The sequence below is a fragment of the Pongo pygmaeus genome, chromosome 2, assembly GCF_028885625.2.
Source record: "Pongo pygmaeus isolate AG05252 chromosome 2, NHGRI_mPonPyg2-v2.0_pri, whole genome shotgun sequence".
NCBI lineage: Eukaryota > Metazoa > Chordata > Mammalia > Primates > Hominidae > Pongo > Pongo pygmaeus.
Window position 1 is genome coordinate 137,843,296 of NC_085930.1, and position 16,436 is coordinate 137,859,731.

Genomic DNA, 16,436 nt, shown 5'->3' on the forward strand with positions numbered 1-16,436 from the left:
ACAGAAATTTATTTTCTCACAGTGCTGGATATTAGAAGTCCCAGATCAAGATGCCATCATAATTGGTTTCTGGTAAGACCTCCTTTCCTAGCTTGTTGACTTCCACCTTCTTGCCATGTCCTCACATTGCTTTACTCTATGTGTGTGTGGAGAAAGAGCTCTCAGGTGTCTCCTCCTCTTCTTATAAGGATACCAACCCCATCTACCCAAAAGGACCCATCTTTAAAAATGTCACTTTGGAGGTTAAGCCTTCAATATATGGTTGCGGGGGGTTGGGCGTTCACAATTCAATCTGTAACATAACCCAAATGGATCAGATTCCCTTTCACTCATTTTGGAATTGACACTAAGAAATGTCTATTTCTGGCTAAGCTGATCTAAGGTGGACCAATGATGTAAACTATTAGGAAGTGGGGGTGAAACCATGGTTTCCTCCAGGTGGAGTGGAAAGCAGAGAAGGACAGTTTACAGAAAAATAGAGACAGATAAAGTAAGAGTAAAAGACAGGTAGAATAAAAAAGTGAGTCTAGTTTCTACTACCTATCCACAGTAATTGCTAAAATGAAAACATAGACAATACCAAGTGTTAGTGGTGATATGGAGCAAGTGGAACTCACATCCACTGCTAGTGGGAATATAAAATGGTACAACTGCTTTGGAAAACAGTTTGGCAGTTTCCTATAAAATTAAACTCACATTTATCATATGACCAAACAATACTACTCCTCATATATTCCATATATGTGTGTGCATCAAGAAATGCATACTTGGATATTTACAGAACTATGATTGTAATAGTCTCAGACTGGAAATAACCCAACTGTCCATCAATAGTAGCACGGATAAATAAATTGTGGTATAGTCACACAATGGAATACTCTATAGCAATGACAATGAGTAAATTACTGCTATATACAGCAACATGGGTGAATCTCACGACTAAAATATTGAATGAAAGAAGCCAAAGTAAAAATAGGTGAAATTAATCCATGCTGTTAGATGTCAGGATAGTAGTTAGTACTGGGGACAGTAAGTGGAAGCATGGGTAAGCAAGACTTCTGAGATGTGACAATATTCTGTTTCTTGGTCTGATGCCAATTATGTGTGTTTAGTTTGTGAAAACCTGTCAACCTGTACACTTGTGATATATGCACTTTTCTGTATGTGTAGTTCAATAAAAAGTTTTAAGCACATGAAATTTCATTAAAGATGTAAAAATGAGTGTAGGTACAGAGAGATGGTTGCCTGCTAATGTCAGTAGCATTCCTTACAGAATGAGAAATTTCACTCTGACCCAAAATTTCCTTTTTTGGACTTAAGAAATGTTGAGTGAGTTTCTCTAGGCTGGGGGAACAGTCCGTGATTCCTAAGCCCCTTCTACCAGAGGGGAGCCTTCCACACTGACAAAGACTGGAGACCAAAACTCTCACCTTCCCTTCTCCATGCCTGATCCTAGCCATCTTAAAAAGTGAACACAATTCGGGAAAAATAGCTAATGCATGCTGGGCTTAATACCTAGGTGATGGGTTGATAAGTGCAGTAAACCACCATAGCACATGTTTATCTATGTAACAAACCTGCACATCCTGCATACATATCCCAGAACTTAATAAACTAAAATAAAGAAAAAATGTGGATGCATCTGTTCTCTGTATAAAGTTAAGTAGATCATCTTCCAATTTTCAATCTCTAGTCTTCCATCAAGATCAAACCTCAACATTTATCAAATTCTGCCATGAATCTTGAGTTCTTTGAGGAATGATACCCTGAATGTATAAATCACTGGTGACTTTCCTAACAAGTCACTCCAAAACAGAGGCAGGATCTAGGGTTGCAGACATTTTAGTTTCAATTAACCCACCAAATCCTCTACCTCCCATACGGGAAGCAGCGTTGCTCAGATGCCTGGGATGTGAGATGGAATGCTTGTGGCCAGGTCATCAGCCAGCACAGTCTCAGGACACACAGTCTGAGATGTTTCAGAGTCAGCCCAGACACTGGATTGTAGTCAAAGCTGCACTTCAGAAGTTTGGTTATTTATCCCCCAGCTCATTCCCCTGGATGGTTTCATAAGAAAATAGAAACCAACTCAGAGTCCAATTCTTCCCACATGACTGCAAGAGGACAGACCTCCAGCCCATGAAGCAGAGGTGGCAGGGCAATGAGGCGTTTGCAGCCAAGTAAAGATCAGAGCCTTGGGACTGAGCCCTAAACCTCTCCAGATGGTTTGGCTGCCCAAAACTAATCCAAACACAGATAACTCAAGTAGCATCTTCTCTAGACAAGCTCAGGTTTATCCAACCTCATCCAATACAGTAAATAATTATTGTGAAGCCAAGGTTATGGAAGCTCTACTCTAGCTGTTCTCCATGCGTCTTGTATGCCTATTTCCATCTGATCTTTCTTCTTTAATGGAATGGATGACCTCACTTGCCTTCAACCACAATGACTAAGACTCAAAGACTATTTCTTGTTGGAAATAAATTTGGCTTCACTAGCATCTTTCTGCCTCTATGTGGATTATATATCTTCAGATTTCCTTGTACTGTCTGGAAGACAGAGGGAGGCTTGGAGACTGGGTACTTCTGGAAAGTTCACTTAATGTCATGAAAGAGTGAGAACTTTATCCATTTACTCAACAAATGTTTATTCTCTGACATCAACCACTCTATGTATTGAGACTAGTCATGAACAAGAAAGTTCTTCTTTCATGGGGTTTACATTCCAGAGGGAGGGAGATAGAAAATGAACAAGTAAACAGTAAATTTTAAAAGAATTCCAGATATTAATAACAGCCATGGCAAAAAAGGAAACAATGAGATAAGATAAAGAGTAGCTAGGGTGGGAGTTAGTTGCTTGGATAAGTGGTTGGAAAAGACCTCTCTAGGGAATATCCCATTTAAGCTGAGACTTGAATAACAAAAAGATGCATCCAGCAAAGATCTGGGGGAAGGGTATTCCAGGAATAAGGAACAACAAATGCAAAGGCTTTAAGAAAAGGCAGGGACAAGCTTGGCGTGTTCAAGAAAAAGGTCAATGTGCCAGAGTGAAGAATAGAGTGATTTGAGATGAGGCCAAGGAGGTCTGCAGGGGCCAAATCACATAAGATTGCAGACTATAAGAAATAAAACTTGTCTGCCTGATGTGGACAATCATTCAAAGGTATTGGAGAAAATACAGTATTGAGTATGAGAGACGGTGTACAGCATAATGATTAGGGGCTCAGGCTCTGCAAATGGAACTCTTTTGGGATATATCCCTGCTCTGCCACTGTGCTGTGTGAGCTTTGACAAATGGCTTAGCCTCTCTGGGCATTTACCAGTGAAAGAGATCTGAGTTACCCCAAATTACTGGCAGTGAATCCATATGCATCCACAGCAACTTCAGTCCTTGCCTCCTCCAAAGAAAGAATTCGACTGAGGGGCATAAAGCAGAAAAAGAGACCAAGCCAAGTTTCAGAGCAGGAGCGAAAGTTTATTTAAAAAGCTTTAGAACAGGAAAGAAAGGAAAATTTGCTTGAAAGAGACCGAAGCAGGTACCTGAAGGTCAAAGAGAGAAAAGAGAGCAAAAGAAGACAGCAAAAAAGGGGCCTTTAACCTTGATCCTAGTCTCGCCTCTTTCCCATGATCCCTCCCTTAGAGTGAATTTTCCGCATGCCCAGTGCTTTCTTACCCTTGGGAATTGAGCACCCGCAGTGCTTAAGGAGTCACCTATGTGTCCATCTGAAGCTTTCTTTCCTTTTCTGGTGGCATGTGCCCCCGAAAGATCATACTTCACCGTTTTTGTCTCTTAACATGCATGCTGTTAGATATGAGTTCTAAATTTCTCTTCAAAGACTCAATATGTCAGTATGTTCAGTTCTTTGCCTATTTTTAAACTTAACTTCCTCATAAAGCAACCTTTTTCGATCACCTGCTCCACCCTGACTCACTCCGATTACCTGCTCCGCCCTGACTCATTCTGATCACCTGCCCCACCCTGAATCATTCCAATTACCTGCTCCACTCTGACTCATTCCAATTACATGCTTCTCCCTGACTCATTCTCCACCCTGACTCATTTCCATTTCCTGCTCTGCCATAACCATTTTTCCTGCCAAACCACTCACCCCATCACTTTCTTTAAATTAGCCAATTGGAATTAGTTTAGCCTGTGCAGTCTAACCCTAACCAATAGGGGAAGGACAGGGCAGCAGATGCCACGTGCGTCAGGAATAAGAATCCCTTCCCCTCCCTTGTCCAGGTGTGAACTCACCATTGCTCCATCTGTGAGGGTGCACCCTTCTATAGAAGTACATTGCCTTGCTGCGAAGAAAAAAAGAAAATTTTATATTCGAGTGCTGTTTCTCCCTGGGCCTGCATTCAACTGACATTTTGATGTTAACAGGTGTGGAGCATCAGGAAATGGCCTGTCAATGGTGCTGGTGAACTGTCATTTTTAGAGAGGTAATGAGATAATTGCCGAACCATCACCTGACATTTCTAGCGGGTGGTAGGGGGAGAGCCCTGTCCTGCCCCACTCATGCCTAACTACCAGTAACAGGGTCTCAACTTCTTCAGCTTTTAAGTTGGACATAACAATAGTTCTACCGCATAGACACTATTTTAAGTATTAAATAAATTTTCATATATAAAGAGCTTAGAACACTGCCTGGAATACAGTAGTGCTTGAGTTTTATTTGATTAATTGTTACTGTTGTGATTGTTATGGACTTATTATTAATGAGAAAAGAACTTGCAATGGATTCTTCACTATGTTAAATTTATTTATTTTTTATTGAGACAGAGTTTCAGCCTCCCGAGTAGCTGGGATTACAGGCATGCACCACCTCGCTCGGCTAATTTTGTATTTTTAGTAGAGACGGGGTTTCTCCATGTTGGTCAAGCTGGTCTCAAACTCCCGACCTCAGGTGATCTGCCTGCCTCAGCCTTCCAAAGTGCTGGGATTACAGGCGTGAGCCACCATGCCCGGCCCACTATGTTAATTTTAAAAATGATTAGCAGAAAAACATCAGCATAGATTGCATTATCTATCCTTAGTTCTTCCTTCCCTTCCTGCTCTTGACAACCTTCAGTATTACTTTGCTATAGTGACTTAAACAAAAGAAATTTATTTTCTCACAGCTTTAAAGGCTGGAAGTCTGAGATCAAGATGTTGATGGGGTTGGTTTCTCCTGAGGGCTGTGAGAAGAGAATCCAGGCCTCTCTTTGACTTGTAAATGGCCATCTCCTCCTTAAGTCTTCACATTGTCTTGCCTTTGTGTCTCTATGTCCAAATTTCTTCATTTTATAAGGACACCAGTCATGTTGGATTAGGGCCTACTTTGATAACTTCTTTTTAAGTTGATTATCTCTGTAAAGATTCTATCTCCAAACAAGGTCATATCATGAGGTACTAGGGGTAAGGACTTCAACATGTGAAGTTTAGGGGACACAATTCAACAATTTCCCTGAGTGGAGTACTCTTCCTTATCCCAGTGACAATGGGCTTGGTCATATCTGGCTTTGGCCAGTGGAATGTGAGCAGAAGTGACACACTCCAGTTCCAGGATGACACTTTAAGAGATATCACATGTCTTCATTTGCCCCTCTTAATCTTGGGATCTCTGCTAATAGAAAGTTATGCCCCAGGTCATTTTGGTCTCTGTAGTCAGTCTCAGAAGGAAGATACATGGAGCAGACCTGAATCTAACTTAAAGTCTTGGATACAGTCTAGTCATGCTGACCCACATCTGGCCTACCATCAACCTGCCTACCAGTTGGCAAGAAATAAACATTGGTTGTTATAAGCTGTTAAGAGACTGGGGGTTATTTGTCACGCAGCATTATAATAGTGAAAACTGGGTAATACAAAATTTAAAGTTTTTAAAACATTTTCACTCAGAATGTAATAATCAACTGTCTATGTTTTCACATCTCCATTCTTCCAATCTTGATCCTGATGCCTACATACAATTTAGTGATATTTAATTATGTGTCATTATCATTTTGTCTGTTAACACCATGTCAGACACTTTCATGCTGCTATGCAGTTGTCATAACAGTCAAATTTCTTGTTCACAAAACACCTCTCCATCTGCTCTTCTTTGGGGACAACCTGTGAACTCAGGCCATCCCTAGCACAGTTTGCTTAATCCTGAGTATTTTTACTGCCTCCAGATTGTTGCAATTATACACATCCTCATTGGGGTGCTGAACACAAAAGGGAAGGGGGACACACTGCCTGCAGGCCTGCCTGTTGGCTACCATGAGGCTTCCAGGATGACCTAGCTGATCAGTGAGTGGTCTTTGATCTTGCTGAATTTCAAGAACCCAAATAGGTTGGTGCTCCAAGATGAACAGATGCAGGGAGACAACGATGTAAACGAAACCTGGACATTTTCAGCAGAGAGAATCTCCCTATGCCAAGGATTGGATGATTACTATCCCAGGACCAGGGCTTCTACTTTCCCAATACTGATGTCCTTCAGCAATTACATTTGTTGTAAGATTGGCAAATTTGGAATCAGAAGGAAATGAAAACTGTTGACGGCTATTTCATCCAGCCTGGGAGGGAGATCTAATGAGTGATAATGCAGTGTGGTGCTTGAGAGCCAGGTCTCTCCTCAGGCCTGTGCTGGACGCTTATTGAGTTTCTTACTCTCTGATGCCATGGTGTTTCTACATTGTCTCCAGAGGAATCAGAGGGCCTCAGCTGGTGGAGTTGGGGTGAATTCCCCTTATCAAATTGCTTCTGTGTAGCTTAAATATGATTGCCACCACTTGAGATATTACATTTGAGCTCATCTAAAGTAATAAAACACTTGAAGAAGTAATCCCAGCACTGTGGGAGGCTGAGGTGAGTGGATCACTTGAGCTCAGGAGTTCGAGACCAGCCTGAGCAACATGGTGAAATTTCATCTCTACAAAACATACAAAAATTATCTGAGGTAGAGAGATCACTTGAGCCCTGGAGGTCGAGGGTGTGGTGAGCCAAGATCGTGCCACTGCACTCCAGCCTGGGTGACAGAATGAGACCCTGCCTCAAAAAAAAAGAAAAAGAAGAAGGAAAAAGAGAGTGAATAGAAGGATGAGGCAGAGAAAGAGAAGATATTAATAGAGGTTCACAGTGATAAATAAAACAGAGCAAAAGGGGAAAAAGGATGGCGCAATAAAGAGGATTGTCTTAGTCTGTTATAGCTGCTCTAACAAAGTACCATAGATTGAGTGACATATAAACAACAGAAATTTATTTCTCACAGTCCTGGAGGTGAGAAATCCAATATCAGGGTGCCAGCATGGTGAGGTTCTGGTAAGAGCCCTCCTCCAGGTTGCAGACTGCTGACTTCTTATTGTATCCTTATGTATTAGTTCGTTTTCACACTGCTGATAAAGACATACCCAAGACTGGGCAATTTAAAAAAGAAAGAGGTTTATTGGACTTACAGTTCCACATGGCTGGGAAGGCCTCACAATCATGGTGGAAGGCAAGGAGGAGCAAGTCACATCTTACGTGGATGGCAGCTGGCAAAGAGAGAGCTTGTGCACAGAAACTCCTGTTTTCAAAACCATCAGATCTCATGAGACCCATTCCCTATCACGAGAACAGCACAGGAAAGACCTGCCCCCATGATTCAATCATCTCCCATCGGGTCCCTCCCACAACATGTGGGAATTATGGGAGCTACAAGATGAGATTTGGGTGGGGACACAGAACCAAACCATATCACCTCATAAGGCAGACAGAGGACAAGATAACTCTCTGGGGTCTCTTTTATAAGATCCTATTCATGACAGCTCTACTTTCATGACCTAAGTACCTCCCAAAGGCACCCCCTCCAAATATCATCACACTGAGGGTTAGGATTTCAACATACGAATTTGAAGGGGATACAAACAGTCCATTGTGAAAATGAAGAAGAAAGAAGAAAAAGCACAAATGGAACAAGAGTGGAGGAAGAGGGAAGAGAGAGGTAGAGACATACCTTCCAATATGAGCTGGTGCCTTAAGTTGGTTTCAGAAAATGGTCCACACCTTCACAAAGTTACCCTGTGGCATTGGTTCCAAACTTTGCACGTTCAGAAATGTAATTTTGTTGAAACACCTGGAGATAATCATGGGTTAGGAAATTGGTTCTTACTTCGTGTGTTTTATGCTGTTACAACAGAATACCACATACTGGGTAATTTATAATGAGCAAAAATTTATTGGCTCATGATTCAGGAGGCTGGGAAGTCCAAGTCAAAGGGCTGGCATCTGGTGAAAGCTTTCTTGCTGTATCATCCCATGGTGGAAAAGCAAAAAGAGTTGGGGAGAGAGAGAGAAAACAAGAGGTGCCAAACGTGTCCTTTTATGGGGAACCTACTCCTGAGATAATAGCATTAATCCATTTATGAGGGTGATGTTCCCATATCCCAAACACCTTCCATTAGGCCCCACCTCCCAACGGTACCACACTGGGGATCAAGTCTTCAACACATGAACTTTGGGAGACACATTCAAACCATATCACTAATCAAACTCAAAGGATATTGATAAACTCCAGAACGCTACTTCATTATCTTAAAGATAACACTCCTTTCCAGTACTTGCAGATTGATGTCTCCTCTCCTGAACTCCCTGTTCCTGGACTTAGATTACATAACTAGTGTATTAGTTTGTTTTCACACAGCTGATAAAGACATACTCAAGACTGGGAAGAAAAAGAGGTTTAATTGGACTTAGAGTTCCACATGGCTGGGGAGGCCTCAGAATCATGTCAGGAGGCCAAAGGCACTTCTTTTTTTTTTTTTTGAGATAGAGTCTCACTCTTGTTGCCCAGGCTGGAGTGCAATGGTGGGAGCTCGGCTCACTGCAACCTCCACCTCCCAGGTTCAAGCAGTTCTCCTGCCTCAGCCTCCCAAGTAGCTGGGATTACAGGCGCACACCACCATGCCTGGCTAATTTTTATATTTTTAGTAGAGATGGGGTTTCACCATGTTGGCCAGGCTGGTCTCGAACTCCTGACCTCAGGTGATCCACCCACCTCAGTCTCCCAAAGTTCTGGGATTACAGGTGTGAGCCACTGCATCCGGCCCCAAAGGCACTTCTTACATGGCAGCAGCAAGAGAAAATGAGGAAGACACAAAAGCAGAAACCCTGATAAACTCATCAGATCTCGTGGGACTTATTCACTATCACGAGAATAGCAGGGGAAAGACTGGCCCCCATAATTCAATTACCTCCTCCTGGGTCCCTCCCCAATATGTAGGAATTCCGGGAGATACAATTCTAGTTGAGATTTGGGTGGGGACACAGCCAAACCATATCAACTACAATCAAATCAGAGCCCTGATAAGTCCTGTGGGACATTTTGACTACCCAGTGGAAGGATCCAGACTCAGCTTTTCCTTTGGCTAAAATTTTCATTTCTACTTGTGACTTTCCATGCAGTAAGTACTATTATTGTGTTAAAATTTCAGAGGCTTATAGACACTGAGGAACTTACAAGGATTCAGACTTAGTTCCACTAACTGCAGGTCCTGAAGACATAACAGATGTGAGAATGGTTAGAACCACATCTGTCACATGGTAGACACTCAACACAGCTGCCCCCTCTACTACTAGATGCCACCACTGTGCTCAGGGAAATGGGCAGTTCTTGCCACTGCTGTCCAGATCAATTTTCCACCATCTTTGTGTTTTGCACTTCTTGGTTTGGCTTTGGGTGCATCTTAGTAACTGAGCCTAAGTGATTTGTTGGCGCTTTCAGGATGATCTGAGGATTACCACATGGTGAGCAGGAAAATTCATAACCACTGACCCTGGCCTGATACACAAGGCATGTCCAAGCAGAACTATTATTCAGGCGAAACACAATAATACAGCCAAACTAGTTGTTAAAATATTGAAATGCTTCTATATTGGTTGGTAAGTCATCACTAACCCCATTTGCTAAGATCCCCACCACCATCCAGGAAACCTCAGTTCTCCCCTAAGACACCCTGGACCACTCCTCCTTTAATTTGGTAATTAAAGAGTTGATGGCACAGCATGGAGCCTTTGGGGCCTTCCTCCAGCCACTAGAGCAGAGCGTCATTGTGACCGGCCCTCCCGCTGCACCAGGTAACAGTATCGAGGGCACAGAACGGAGTGGAAGAGGAACTATCGTTCTGACCTTCTTCCACATCATGCCAGATCCCAGTCATTGTGCCCCCAAACAATGGTGCCTTTCCTTCCAGTCCAACAACACTGCCTGCTTCTCAGGCTTGAGTCAAATGCTTCAATAAGTCATTGCTATCTAAAAGTGAAATCTAACAGGGGGAAATAGGCCACAGACAGGATATGGGGCATGGTTGCTACAAGGAAGCCATGGTACACTGGTTTGCAATTGATTTGTGTTCTAGATCCAAACCCCAGTACCTATAAAAAAAATAAATAAATAAAATTTAAAAAAAAAAAAAAAACTGAACCAAGAGCCCACAGGAAAAAAAGCTAAATGTTTGTATTCTTGCTGGATCCATTCACACACAGGCTTATGTAGGAAGGAACTGCATGATATTTTCCATTCTGCATATAATTTTCCAGCAAAATCAGATGGAGAAAAATGTATTTAATTCAATAAGGAAATCAGTTTGTCACAGAAAACTTCTGCGGGAGGGGAAAAGACAAATCACAGGAAAGAAGATAAACTCCCAAGTTTGTAGGGGAGTTGTAGTTCCAACATTCCTTCTCCTGTGCCCATCTCAAACATACAGTGGTCAGAGGGTTTTCCAGGACCCCTGCCCACACTGCATCACTGAAGGTCTGTGTTAAGCAATAAAACAATCTCAACCTCAGGGCTTAAAAAAAAAAAATCAGGCAGTTCCTGCCTGTTCATGTGGGTTTAACTGTAGTCATAAGGCCTCTGGCTCTATTCATTCTGTGTAAGAGATGTGTTAAAAGAGAAAGTGTGTGTCTGTGTGTACGTGTGCACACACTGAGATAAAAGAGAGAAAGGATGCGAGAATAAGAATATGGAAAACAGAATGAAGCAGCATTTTAAACAGATGGAGGGAACTGAAGTGACGGTCAGAGCTGAGCATTCAGCACTGGCAAACCACAGGGAGCTATAGCAATCCAGCCAGAAACTTAGCAGAGGATCCTGAAGGCTCCTGCATTGGCCACTGTCTTGCCACTTTTCTAAGTTAGACAAGATGACCTGCAACTAACACCTTACATTCCCTGATAAGCTAGTGACAGCCAGTATTGCTTTTTAGCCTTTAAATATTTAACTTTTACAGCTGGGCGCGGTGTCTCACGCCTGTAATCCCAGCACTTTGGGAGGCCGAGGCGGGCAGATCACTTGAGGTCAGAAGCTCAAGACCAGCCTCGCCAACATGGAGAAACCCCATCTCTACTAAAAATACAAAAATTAGCCAGGCATGGTGGCATGTGCCTGTAATCCCAGCTACTGGAGAGGCCGAGGCAGGTTAATCACTTGAGCTTGGGAGGCAGAGGTTGCAGTGAGCCAAGATCACACCACTGCACTCCAGCCTGGGCAACAAGAGTGAGACTCTGTCTCAAAAAAACAAACAAACAAAAAATATATAAATAGAATATATATATATAAATATATAATATACACATATATAATATATACAATATGCATATATAATATATATAATATACGTATATAATATACATATATTATATATAATATACGTATATAACATATAATGTACATATATAAAATATATAATATACATATATAATATATAATATACATATATATGTGTGTGTATGTATATATATTTTTAACTTTTACCTTTCTGCAGTTTTGGTATTTGTCTGATTCTATACTCATGGGAGGACGTAAGCAATCCTGCTGGTGCCAAGATGTTGAGCAAATTCCAGAACCAGGGTTCTTGGCTGGCAGATGAAGGTCATAGGATGCTAGAAGCCCCAGAGAGAAAGAGCAGACTCCTGGGGTGCCTAAAGACAAAGGTTGCCACACTGGGAGTGACAGGTGGCATAGGCTTCTTCATTCTCACCTGATAATGTTCTAGGATAATCTGGTGACGGGAAGGGAGTGGGAAATGGAATGGGAGAAGGGTTTCATTGGCTTAAAAGGCTTTCAGCTGGACTTGTGATGACTCCTTGACCTGGTAAAATGGTGAGAAGTCATTTAAGCATCCCAAGGTTCTGTGAGGCAGCCGCATCTCTGACTTAGAGGAATTTTTTAATACCTGTGGCATTCATATGTTATAAAAGAATTATTTCTCTCTGAGCAGAGGGTAGATTGTATTTTTTAAAATACAACATATTTCATTGTACATATTCTTCTATAACAGGGGCTGGCAAACTATGGTCTGGGAACCGGCTGCCTGTTTTTAGAATTAAAGTTTTATTGGAACATGGCCATGCCTATTTTGTCTGTGGCTTCTTTCATGCTATAACAGCAGAGTTGAATAGTTTGCAAGAGACTGTATGGCATGGAAGTCTAAAATATTTACTGACCTTCTCTTTAAGAAACAGTTTGCCAAACTATTTTCTAGAGCCTTGCCACTTCCCACCTTCAACAAGAAATGTGGGTGGGGAGCGGGGGGTCTATGTTCCCTTGCATCGGGCCAGGTGGAACTTTGTGACCACCTCAGCCAATAGACTATGCAGAGTGATGCTATGTGACTTCTGAAGTTAGATCATAAAAGATCATAATGTTCCACCTTGCTCTTTTGAGACACTGGCTTCTGGAACCAAGCCTCCACACTAGATTCCAGGATGGGATTTCTTAAGTAGGGGAATCAGAGGGTAATCACGTTACCAGTAGTTACATTGTTAGGAGAACAAACCAGCCTCCTGAATAATATTGTTAGGAATTTCCTGGGCTCCTGTTCTCTCTCTTATCTGAAAAGTGGGCTATTCTGATCAAGCAGAAATCATTCAATCAACCAATCTGGCATTCACCTTTAGTCAGCAATGTGTTGGTAGAAGTAACAATGTTTGCTAACACAAGACAGAATCCCTTCCCTCAAGGAGTTCACCAGCTGGCTGAGAAGACAAGGTTAATGCAAGTGAAACATTGTTACAAAATAATATACAATCTAGATTATTCATATTATTACATAAAATAGAATATATTCTTGTTGTGATAATGACTATTAATAAAATGTAACTTTCTCATATTTTATAGCCCTTTGGTGTTTAATGGGCATTTTCATACACTTTGCCTCATTTTTCCTCTCCCAATAAAGTACATAAGAATTTTTACCCACATAATGATGGGTAAAAATGTGAAACTGAGGCAGATAGTTTGTAAAAGGAGATGGGGCTCAAGCTGAGCCTTTTAGATGGGCCACCCTGGAGATGGCGATGGAATGAGAAAAAGGCAGGCAGCGGCAGGTGGAGCTGGAGGCAGGTCTGAAGACAGACGGGTTGTGGTGTCATGTGGTCACCAGCCTGAGTGGAGTGGATTGAGAGCAAAGAGCCAGGACTGCTGGGCTCCCAGCTATTTTAACGGAAGGAGCGTCTAGGTGGCCTGAATTGCTTAAAAATCTGGATGTTGGCCTTCTGAATCCCCTCCCATATGGAAGCAGTTACCATGGAAATTCGGCTACCATGTTCCTCCCTATACCCCAGAAGATTTCATTGCTGTCTGTCTGTTCCATGAGCTCTGCATTTCGGCAACTCCATATTACATTTTTCCTGCCCCAGAGTTGATCATAGCCAATGAGCATAACAATTGCTGGAGAGGAAAAGCTACTGTCTGTCCCTGTCTAACCTAGATTCCCTGCCCTATCTGTACCACCCAGCTGCCTCCTTCCCTACTCCTGCAGTCATTCTTCCAGGCGGCTCTGTCAGCCCCATCCCTGGAAGACAACTTTACCCTGCACTCTTTGAGAAAGCAGGGCCAGGCAGGGCCTGCTATTATAACACCACCAGGTACTTCTAGACAAGTGAGATGGTTATTTTATCTTCTATATTTCTCAGCCCCTTCCTCTACCCAGCCCCATTCAGCCACTAGAATTCCAGACCAACCATCAGCAGGCCAACTCCCATCCAGCCATGGGAACCAGGGTGTCAGCAGCTTCCCAACGACCACCAGGTGAGTCCCAGCAGTATTGCTGCTCACTCCCTGGCCTGGTGTTGGTGTGAGCCCTGGGCATCTGAGTGCCACCCTTGCCTCTGTGGGGCTTCCTCCAGCAATGAGCCTCCATCATGGGCCTCAGCCTCAGGTCCTGATCTCCACTCCAGCTCCCCCAAAACCCAACCATTTGTCTGGAGCCATCTGCCTAGTCCTTCCTTGTCTCCTCTTTACCCCTTCCACACTTCCTGTCATTAGAATGCAGATATGATGGTGTGCTATTCCCTAGATCTCAGATCAAAGAGAATGAAGAAAAGTATAAAGCCAGTCACTGAGAATGAAATCACAGATTTAAAAGATGTTTTTCATTCTGGGAGGAATCATAGGGTTTTCCCCCACAGGGCAGCTTTTAATTTAAATTACTTCCAATCCATAGCAAGACTTGCCTGTATCCACGATCGGTCAGTTCCTGGATGGCCCGTGGCAAGGTCTGTGCAGCCAAAAGGTTGAACTGTCTTGGGAAGCCAAATGGACAGCTGAGAGCACTCAGATGTGCCCTTAGCCATGGGGAGGAACTGGCATGCTACCTCCTCACCCTGAGAACTGGGGACAACTCCGAAGGATGGGCTCTGTGAAGAGGCACATGGGTTCATCTGAAGAGTGGTGGTACGGGCACAATTAGCAGAAACAGCCACTTGATTGGAAGACTTAAGATTTAGAGTCTGTTTCTGCTGATTTAAGTTGGTTTCTTCATGCATTTAGCAATTGACACCTTCTTAGAATGCTCTGGAAAATGAAGTCTCTTATAGGATCTGCTGAGCATCTGGCTCAGATCCACAGCCTGTTGTTTACATGCTTTCTAGAATCAAATGAGAGTCTCCAGCAACGGGCAATGACACTTGTGTAAAATGGCTTAGGTAAAATTCATTGACTCAGGCATACCCTTCTGTGGCATTTCTCCAGGTACAAGTTTTGGTTACTGTTTTTAAAGAATTCATTGTACCTGACTTTTTCATTATTAAGGGTAAAGAAGGAGAAAGTCAATGAGCCTAAAGACCTCAGCCTTGCCCTGGATCTGCCGGGATTTACACTCTTGGCATCTCAGTTTCTTTGTCCATAAAGATGATGTGAAATTACCTACCCAATAGGGATGTTTGGAGGGTCAAATGACAACCCTGGATGAAAGACCTTTGTAAGCTGAAAGTTGCTAAATATAAGTAAGATTATTAAAACCAGTTTCCCTCCTTTCAGATTCTCCCTCCTCCTTCCACACACACTAAACTCAGAATTTGCTGTTAAAGTTACAGAATATCAAACCTAGAAGGGTTTGATCATCTTCCAGCAAATAAGTTTACATTTCATCCAAAAACCAAGTTATGATTAGACCAAGAGCTCAGGCTAAATGAGTCACAGATTTGGCAGGCTTTTCCTCTAGTGCTTTGACAAAAAAATATGTATGGGGGCAGGGGTGTGTGTGCATGAACATGTGTGTGTACTCTTAGATACCAGGGGTAACCACTCACTAGGGTCACTCTAGTTGATGGCATTTAAAAAATTGAGGGACTCTGCAAATGTGTCCCTTCAAGACATTCATTCAAGGAACATGCATACTGCACTCATCTTTGTACTCTCCTTCTTAGGGACTCTCAACAAACAGCTGCTAGTGGAAGGCTCTGAGGGTGCTAAGATGGCCTTGGGTGCTACTTCTGGACCCAGCTTGTTGGATCCTTGTGTTTTTATTGCACTTAGAGTTTCCATGACTTTACCTATTTTCCTTCATATGCATTATTTTTGTTACTAAGTTGGCAGTAGTGCAGAGTGCCTCACAAAGCTGTCTGCCATAGTATACCTGCTGCTGCCCCGGAAAACCTCACTGTGGTTTGTGTCAGGTCTCTTCCCCTCACACTCCCAACATGAATCTTTTCACTGCAGGACAGAGCTCCCTGCCCCCAAGACAAATGGGCTGATTTGAGACAAGGAGGAAGAATTATAAAATCATAAAAATGTGCTTGGGATCTTGAATTAAAATTCCTCCACTTCTTCCTCTCTTTCTTATTAGGGAAAGATATTTTGGAAGAATGAACTTGGGTGGGAGGAGGGGAATGGCTGAGTAAGGAGAAGTGGGGCATGGCCTTGACTGCTCTGATCAGATGAATTTCCACCAGCTCTTCCTCTGGAACTCCAACTCTACTTCTGGTTAGCAACATGACCAGAAGATCCAGGCTGATGTGTCTAGTGGGTGTTGAGAGAGAGTCATGCCCTGGATGAAGCAACTTCAACACAGAGCCACAAATCCAATGCTCTCTGCTCATTTCTGATGCTTACCTTGATGGTGTCAGATTGGGAGGGGCAGAGGTCAAGGAACCAAATGACAATTTGGTGAAGTCCGCAAAAAGGGCGCAGCTGAACAATTTAA

At 42.7% G+C, this 16,436-nt stretch overlaps 1 long non-coding RNA gene across 2 annotated transcripts in view; it reads right to left on the minus strand.

Annotated features, from left to right (window-relative positions):
* The window catches only part of LOC134739102 (uncharacterized), a 155,623-nt gene that overhangs the window by 27,280 nt on the left and 111,907 nt on the right, over positions 1 to 16,436 (minus strand). Inside the window, exons 2-4 of one of the 2 annotated variants that reach the window (XR_010125605.1) lie at positions 7,964 to 8,083; positions 7,425 to 7,534; positions 4,255 to 4,304 (exon numbers count right to left, since the gene is read on the minus strand). This is a non-coding gene — a long non-coding RNA (uncharacterized LOC134739102). Of the gene's footprint in view, positions 1 to 4,254; positions 4,305 to 7,424; positions 8,084 to 16,436 lie in introns of both variants that reach the window. The other variant, XR_010125606.1, reaches the window with a different exon arrangement.